At 33.3% G+C, this 7,576-nt stretch overlaps 1 non-coding gene across 1 annotated transcript; it reads left to right on the forward strand.

Annotated features, from left to right (window-relative positions):
- The first annotated feature begins 5,833 nt into the window (after positions 1-5,833).
- On the forward strand, positions 5,834-5,904 carry Trnag-gcc (transfer RNA glycine (anticodon GCC)). The gene has a single exon. It is a non-coding gene; the product is annotated as a tRNA-Gly (tRNA).
- Positions 5,905-7,576: the final 1,672 nt, after the last annotated feature.

The raw sequence follows: 7,576 nt of genomic DNA on the forward strand, positions 1-7,576 counted from the left end.
CCCCCCTTGACTAGTTTTCAAGAACCTCATTCCCCCTTTGAATTTTCAACAAATTGGTATCAATGCACACGTGTCAGAGAAGTTTTTTGTTCTTTCATACCATTTACAAATAATCAATACATTTCTTTCAACCATTTTGCCTTCCTCACTGAGGTAAGGCTATAATCCTGCTCTAAAAATGAACTTTGTATAAAAACGTCGTAGACCCACCTTCATGTATACATATCGACTCAGAATCAAAAACTGAACAAATGTCTGTGTGTATGTGTGTGTGTATGTGTGTGTGTATGTGTGTGTATGTATGTATGTGACCAACAAACTAGCTCATGTTTCTCAGCACTGGCTGAACCGATTTGACCCGAACCTGTTGCATTCGACTTGGTTTACGGTCCCATAGATCGAGTTTTATACAGATTGAAGTTTCGATAAGTAGTTCAAAAGTTATGTATAAAAATGTGTTTTCACATGTATCCGGATCTCACTTAAATGTATGTAAACTATGTCCGGATCCACCATCCGACCCATCGTTGGATAGGTTATCAAAAGACCTTTTTAACGAGTCCAAAACATTGAAGATTTGGCAACCCTGTCTCGAGATATGGCCATTTAAGTGATATTTATGTACTTTTTGGAAGCCGGATCTCACTTAAATGCATGTAAACTATGTCCGGATCCATCATCCGACCCATCGTTGGTTAGGTAGTTGAAAGACCTTTCCAACGAGTCCAAAACATTGAAGATCTGGCAACCCTGTCTCGAGATATGGTCACTTAAGTGATATTTGTGTACTTTTTTATTCCGGATCTAAAAAATAGATGAAATTTGTGTACAACCCCATCAAATCAGCCATTGTTGGTAATGAGTGAGGAAGGCTCCAACCACATAGGTGGATTAAGTTAGTTTTTCATTACCTACTGTAATGGAATGGAAATAACATTTCTGGAGTTTTTTTTTAAAAGGTCCAATAAACCAAATTTCCAGTTTTTGCTTTTTGGGTGTTTTTAGAACCGCCTTGAGTCAGGGGTATTAAAAAACATCCAAAGAGCAAAAACTGAAAATTTGGTTTATTGGTCCTTTTCAAAAAAAAAAAACTCCAGATTTTGTTATTTGAAAGAAATCAAAAACTTAAAAAAAATAATTTGAATACTCAATTATTTATCTAACCTCAAGTAATGCTTAAAAGTTGCAAAAATCTCAGATTTTTTTTAAATAATGTATCTAATGAATTCAAAACATCACTAATAATTTTTTATTTTTTTATTTTATTGATTTTCTAACTATTATTAATTTTCAAAACTAAAAAAAAATCTAGTGATTAATAAATAACATTTCATGATTGAAATATTGCAAAAACTCAAAGAAATTATAAATAGGAAATATTTTCAAGAACTGCCCATTTTGAAAGAATTTGAAAACTCACATGAAATTTCTTGTTCAAAATTTATTAATTAAAAACGGCTCATATTCGAAAACATTAACAAAATCATTTCAGAGCTGCTCATGTATCAACCATTGAGAAAATTTCAAGAAAATACTTAAGAAAACCCATTTCAACTGTTCGAAAAAATAAAAAAAAAATCACAAAAAAATATCAAAAATATTTTCTTTGAAAAACACTTATAATTTTCAAAGAAAAGGAAAAAAATAACTCAAAAAAGATTTTTTAATATGTTTAAAGAACTGTTTATGCCTTAAATAAAAAAGCTTTTATCCATTTCCAATTGGTTTTTTTGCACAATTCGTCTTAAATTCCCATTTTTTCGATATTCATTTTTTATTTTCAGTTTTTGCCAGCTATATTTATAGACACATTCAAAGATGAAATCTGAGATAGTAGAAATTGCCGTTGTTACTTATCAAAGTAATTTCATTGGTTAAAAAATTATCGTAAGAAGTCATTCAAAGAAACTGGTACTTTCATGTAATATTAATATTTTTTACGAAAGCATTTTAAAACATTTGATACTTTGATTTTTATGCCATCTTCATTCCCCCCCAAGAAGGTCAAATTCCTCCCCAGTGGGGAATTCCTCACCGGTTGAGAAACACTGCTATAGACGAAATCAGTTTAAAATGGTCGCTAGGTAGCCAATGGTGTTAGAAATTACAGCTTTCATGTATTTGAATATTGGAGCTCAGGAAAACAATAAAATGATTATTTGTGATAAAAGTATTGATTGATTAGGTGTACAAAATGTGTGTAAATTGTTATTAAATTAAAATGTTATGATATGTTAACTATTTCAATTTTAAAGAAAATTAACAAAAAGTATTAAAATCGAGACATTTAGTGTGGGAGCTGTCAAATCTCTCCATCAAATCAACCATCAAAAAGCAGCGTTGAGCTTTCGCTGGATTTGTCTATGGAAAAAAATATTTGTAATTAATTTCTATCAAAAATGGAATTGTTTTTAACTTTTAACAACTCCTACTAAAGTTTTCCCAAGCGACCCAACTTCACCAATTCTAACAACAATTCTCTTATATTTAATTGTAATCGAAAAATTTGTCCCATTTAAATGAAAATTAATAGCCTTACGATTACCCTCAATTACCCACCTTTATTCTCCAGTAAAAGTCCACTTCCGTAGTAATTAACCACACTCGCGACCGTCCCCTTGCCCCACCCCACCCAAACTTTCCCATTATTTCCCACCGCGACGACGTGGCCAAGTCGCGCGCCAGCGGCCATTAATTTTCCCGAAAAATTTCAAGAAAATAAAAAAAAACCACATTAACCTTAACCCTAAACATCGCGTAAATCATAACCCGAAACACGAGTCCGAGGCAGAGTCGGTTTGTTTTCGCACGGGGCGTGATAGCGTGAAATCGCTCGCAACCCTGGCGAAGTTTGGGCAAAAGGAGGGAAATTACTTTCACGTGTTACACACCCCCCCCTCGATCCAAGGTGGACTCGCGGGAGAAACAATTGAAAAATCTGGAAAGAAATAAAAATTTTAAATTGCTTCGCCGGGAAGGGTTTTTTGCTCTCCTGGTTCGAGGGGGGTAGAGGGAGTGGGAGGGGTTTTCACAAGGGATGGAAATTATTACCAAATAATTGCACGGTTACGATGATTGCGAGGACTGCTTGGCTCGGCCCGCGGTGTAATGGTTATTGCTCCGAGAAAACCCCAAATCATTAGCGTGGACGTGGGCGTAGTGGGGGGAAGGTGGAGAGTTAAGGGAAGGTAGGTAATTAAAGTGAAACGAGAAATGGGGAATCAATTAGTTTGTAATTAAAGTTTCAATTTGCTTTCAAATGTATTGCCTCTTCACCTGAAACGCAAAGTTTTCGAAAAACATCAATGCGTCACTAATTGGGATATCCTTTAGCTTATATTTTATTTTAAATTCTTTTTCAAACAATTTTTGAAATTTTATTCATTGCGACTTTTGTGATAAAATTAAGGCAAAACTGATTTACTTTATAATATGTTTCGTTTCCTTATATTTATTTGAGCAACTATATTAAGACAGTTTTATTTTTAATTTGATTCAATGAAAGTACTGACAGATTGAAATTGAAACGTTTTTATAAAAGGCTTATTTACCATTTTCAGTTCCGATTTTTAACTGGTAAGTGTTTATCTACACTGATTGAATAAATGGTGAATAAATTTAGTAAATGAAGCTGTTCAAAATAAATCTTCAATAAAACTCATAAAATTATTTGCAGATATATATTAAACCAAATCAAATTGTTCGCTCTATAGAAGAAATATACATGTTAGAAAAGGGATTCACGCATCAATGTTTTTGAGACCACTACTAAACTTTCCGTAACAAATATATTGAGCAGGGTTGCCAGCTTACCAGATAAATCTGGGAATTTCCGATTTTTTTTAATGTCTGCCAGAATAAAGATTGGTTAATCTATGCCTGATTTCGACATATTTTTCATTATCTGCCAATTTTGAATAACTTTATGATTCTAATGGACAAGTTTAAAAAAAAACGAAACATTTAGGTTTTTTTTTATTTTAATAAAATTGAAAATTAAACTTTTTAGAGGCTGAAAACTAAATAAACCATTAGAGTTTTACAAGCTTTTGAATTAATTAATATCCTTCATCCCCTTCCTCATTTAAAGTTGTAAGATTTTCAACTGCCAGATTTTTGCAATTTTGACCTGGCAAACCTGGGCTTGAGCAACGATGGGCACTATTGAAAATAAACAATTTTTCAAAATTATCGCAAATTTTAAAGTCTGTTTTTAATTTAAATAAGATTTGACATAAAAATGTAAGGTTAAATCAGTCGAGTGATGGAAATTGGCAGAGGTTCCCGTCTCTTTTGTGTTTTTTTTTTTTGTTAAAAAATACAAACTCTTTTTGTGTTTTTTTTTTTTGATAAAAAATACGTTTTTTCGGAATTCAGAGAACACCATCAAATCGGGCGAACTATTTTACATTAAAGTCTCTTTGACACTAAATTTCTCTCTCATCACCGTCTTAGGCTGCAAATTATTGAAAAACGCCTCTTTTTTCGCATGTTCAAAAATGAAAGGGGTCGTACTGCCCCTTCGTCACGAGATATCATAAAAACGGTCCTCAGATTCATGATCAGGGACAAAAGTTACCCCTTAGGAAAAAGTTTTACGAAAATTGAATAGGGTCGGGGCAACTTTTCCTGATTTCGTGTGAGTTGGTAAAGAATTACCCACGTATCTAATTTTGTTTTAGAGTGTACTTTTATTTCCCGAATTGTCCTAAACTATACAACTTTGATATTAACACTCTGAAAAATTTCGTTCTCAAGATACAGATTCAAAAATATTTTGATACCATTTGTGGACTGCTTTCTAATTTGTATGGGAACTTTTATGAGCGAATCAATGAAGAAAAAAAGCTTCTTTTTCATAGGGTAGGCCTTTAGAAAGTTTAAGGCAATTAACAAACCAATAATAAAATTTAAAAAAACTGATTTCTGGAATAGTTGCAGAAGTTATCAGATGTCCTATAACTTTCTATCTTCTTAAAGATCCCTAATGAATACCAAAAACTGCCCTTCGAGCTTGCCTTTGAGCCATACCACAGCTCTGCAATTAAAACACTTGCGACGCATCCCCACCATCAGACACTCACTAAAATCCATAAGTGGACATAAAAAGGCAAAGGCAATATTCGGTGCTTTTGTCTCTGGTTTTTCGTGCCCCAAACTGCTCATCGCGGTGGCCAAGCCGGAAAATTGATTTTCCGCGCTCGACCATCCCGGGCGGACCCATTTATTAATATTATCATTATTTTACAACGCACTTTGGAACGCGCGTCGCGGAAGAAGAGCTCATTTACTTGCCACTTTGACATGTCGTAAATGGCGCGTCCATAAAGTCGGATCCGCATCCAGACCCTGTTAGCTTTATTAATTTTTCATCCCCAAATTCTGGGAATATCTATTCAGAGACCAGGGCCGCACGTGTGAAACTGGGAGAGAAGAAGAAAAAAGCAGAATTGAGCGAATCTCATTTGGCTTAATTAATTAGTTTAGTGACGTGAAAAGGCAAAGTGTCATAAATCAATAACTCGCACCCCTCAACCTCTCCAAAAATATTTTTGCTCTCAATATCAACAAAGAAACGTCACCACGCTCTGCTTTTTGACTCGTCTTTTGTGTCTATTTTTATTGCCACACTGGTATGGCTTACGCTGTAGAGCTCATCTGGTTGCTGATTCGGTTGGGCGAGCTTGATGGAACACACGGTCATCAAAAGTATGGCAGATTTTTTTTTCGTTAGTTCTTCCTTGTCGAAAATCATCTGCTAATAAAAGCTAATGTGGCACTTGTTAGGGGGTCGACCAGAGCTGGTTGCAAAATTTCACATTCATTGATACAAGCATCGGTGGTTCAGTGGTAGAATGCTCGCCTGCCACGCGGGCGGCCCGGGTTCGATTCCCGGCCGATGCATCTACCTTTTTATTTCGACATGTTAAAAATACCACTTTTAAAATAATTGGGATAAGTTGCCGAAATGAGAATAAAAATGGTTAAAATTTGATCAAATCATTGATGATCTATTTTAACCAAACTGATTTAAATTTATCTATTTTTTTTTGTATGAAACTTTTTCAATCGATTTCTTGTGTCCAAAAAAAGTTATTTTGCATCATTATTTTCTTCATACCTCCATCAAAATTTGGGGGCTGCCCATATAAAAGTGCTATGAAAACATTCGAAAATCTGTTTCTTGGGGGATTTTGTAATTTTTGAAATAAAATATGTCTTAACCCTCTACAACATAACCCCGCCTTTAGACGGGCTTCGATTTGAAAAATCGCCAAAAATCCATTTTTCAACCAATTTTTAATCTTTAAAATGCATTGGAAAGAAGAACTCTTGAAATTTTAGAAAATTTTAAGGTTGGAAATTTTACTTGTTTCATGTGACTTTGCCAATGTTTTTAAAAATGTCATTTTTTTAGGGGTCAACTTTGGCAGTGTTTTTTACTAACATTTCCTATATTTTAAGTAAAAATAAGTATGCAGTAATTTTTGTAGTGTCCCAGACTATGCTTCTACGCATTTGTTTACAATATAAATGATAATGGTGCCATTCTATAGCAGAAAATGTGAAAAACAAGTAAAAAATTGAAAAAGTGACTGTAAAAACATGAAAAAATTAGATAGGCAAAATGTAATGATAGGAGGTGTTAGAATAGGCCAAATACTACCAAAAACAAACATAAACTAAACAAGATAAATGAAAATTAAAATACTAAAAATAAAACAAGAAAAACATAAAACAAGAGAAGTGAAGTTTTTTGTAGAACAAAAATTGCTCAAAATGACCTCCTGAACACGGGAAAAATAAAAATTTTCGAAAAAAAATTTTGGGCAGTAGAGGGTTAATTGAACTTTCTTATAATAATTACATTTTTTACATGCTAAGGCTTAATGCTCTTAATCTTTGCTGTATTTTTCGTTTTATTATTAACTGATCAAATTTATTTTATTTACTTCAAATTCTTTTACATATTTGCATTGAATTGAATACATTTTGGTAAAAAATTGAATTAATCAAAATTATTAGAACGAGTAAACTACGAACTGTATTTTAAGATGAATGCTCCAAGCGTTCTTAAAAATCAGGTCTAATAAAAAAAAAACATTGTCGCCTGATTTACCGAACCAATTTTGCAGGGGGGCGACTTAAACTTTGAAAAATATTTGCAAAGGCATAAATGGTTAGAGTTATATTAAATTTAAATGAGAAATCAATCGCATGATCGATTAATAAAGTTTTATTTTTAAAGGACCTATACCTAAGTTGACTCGGTAACCATGGATTAATTAAAAACAAACACAATTTTAATTCATGTTTGTTTTGGGGCAGATTAAAATAAATTAAAAGCTAAAACATTTACATTATTGACGTAGACTTACGTCTTTGTCGAAGGTACTGGGGTGTCATTCCAAAAAACCCGGGCCGAAGGCCCTGGATTACTGCGTCATCCGTCAAACGCTTATATCTTCCTTCCCTCTAATTGAATCGACACGATTTATGTTCCATTCGATTCGAAAATTATTCAGCAATTTGCTATAAAACTTTCATTGTTGGCAAAATAGTTTAACTATTGAAA

Source organism: Culex pipiens, chromosome 1, assembly GCF_016801865.2.
Source record: "Culex pipiens pallens isolate TS chromosome 1, TS_CPP_V2, whole genome shotgun sequence".
NCBI classification, from domain to species: domain Eukaryota; kingdom Metazoa; phylum Arthropoda; class Insecta; order Diptera; family Culicidae; genus Culex; species Culex pipiens.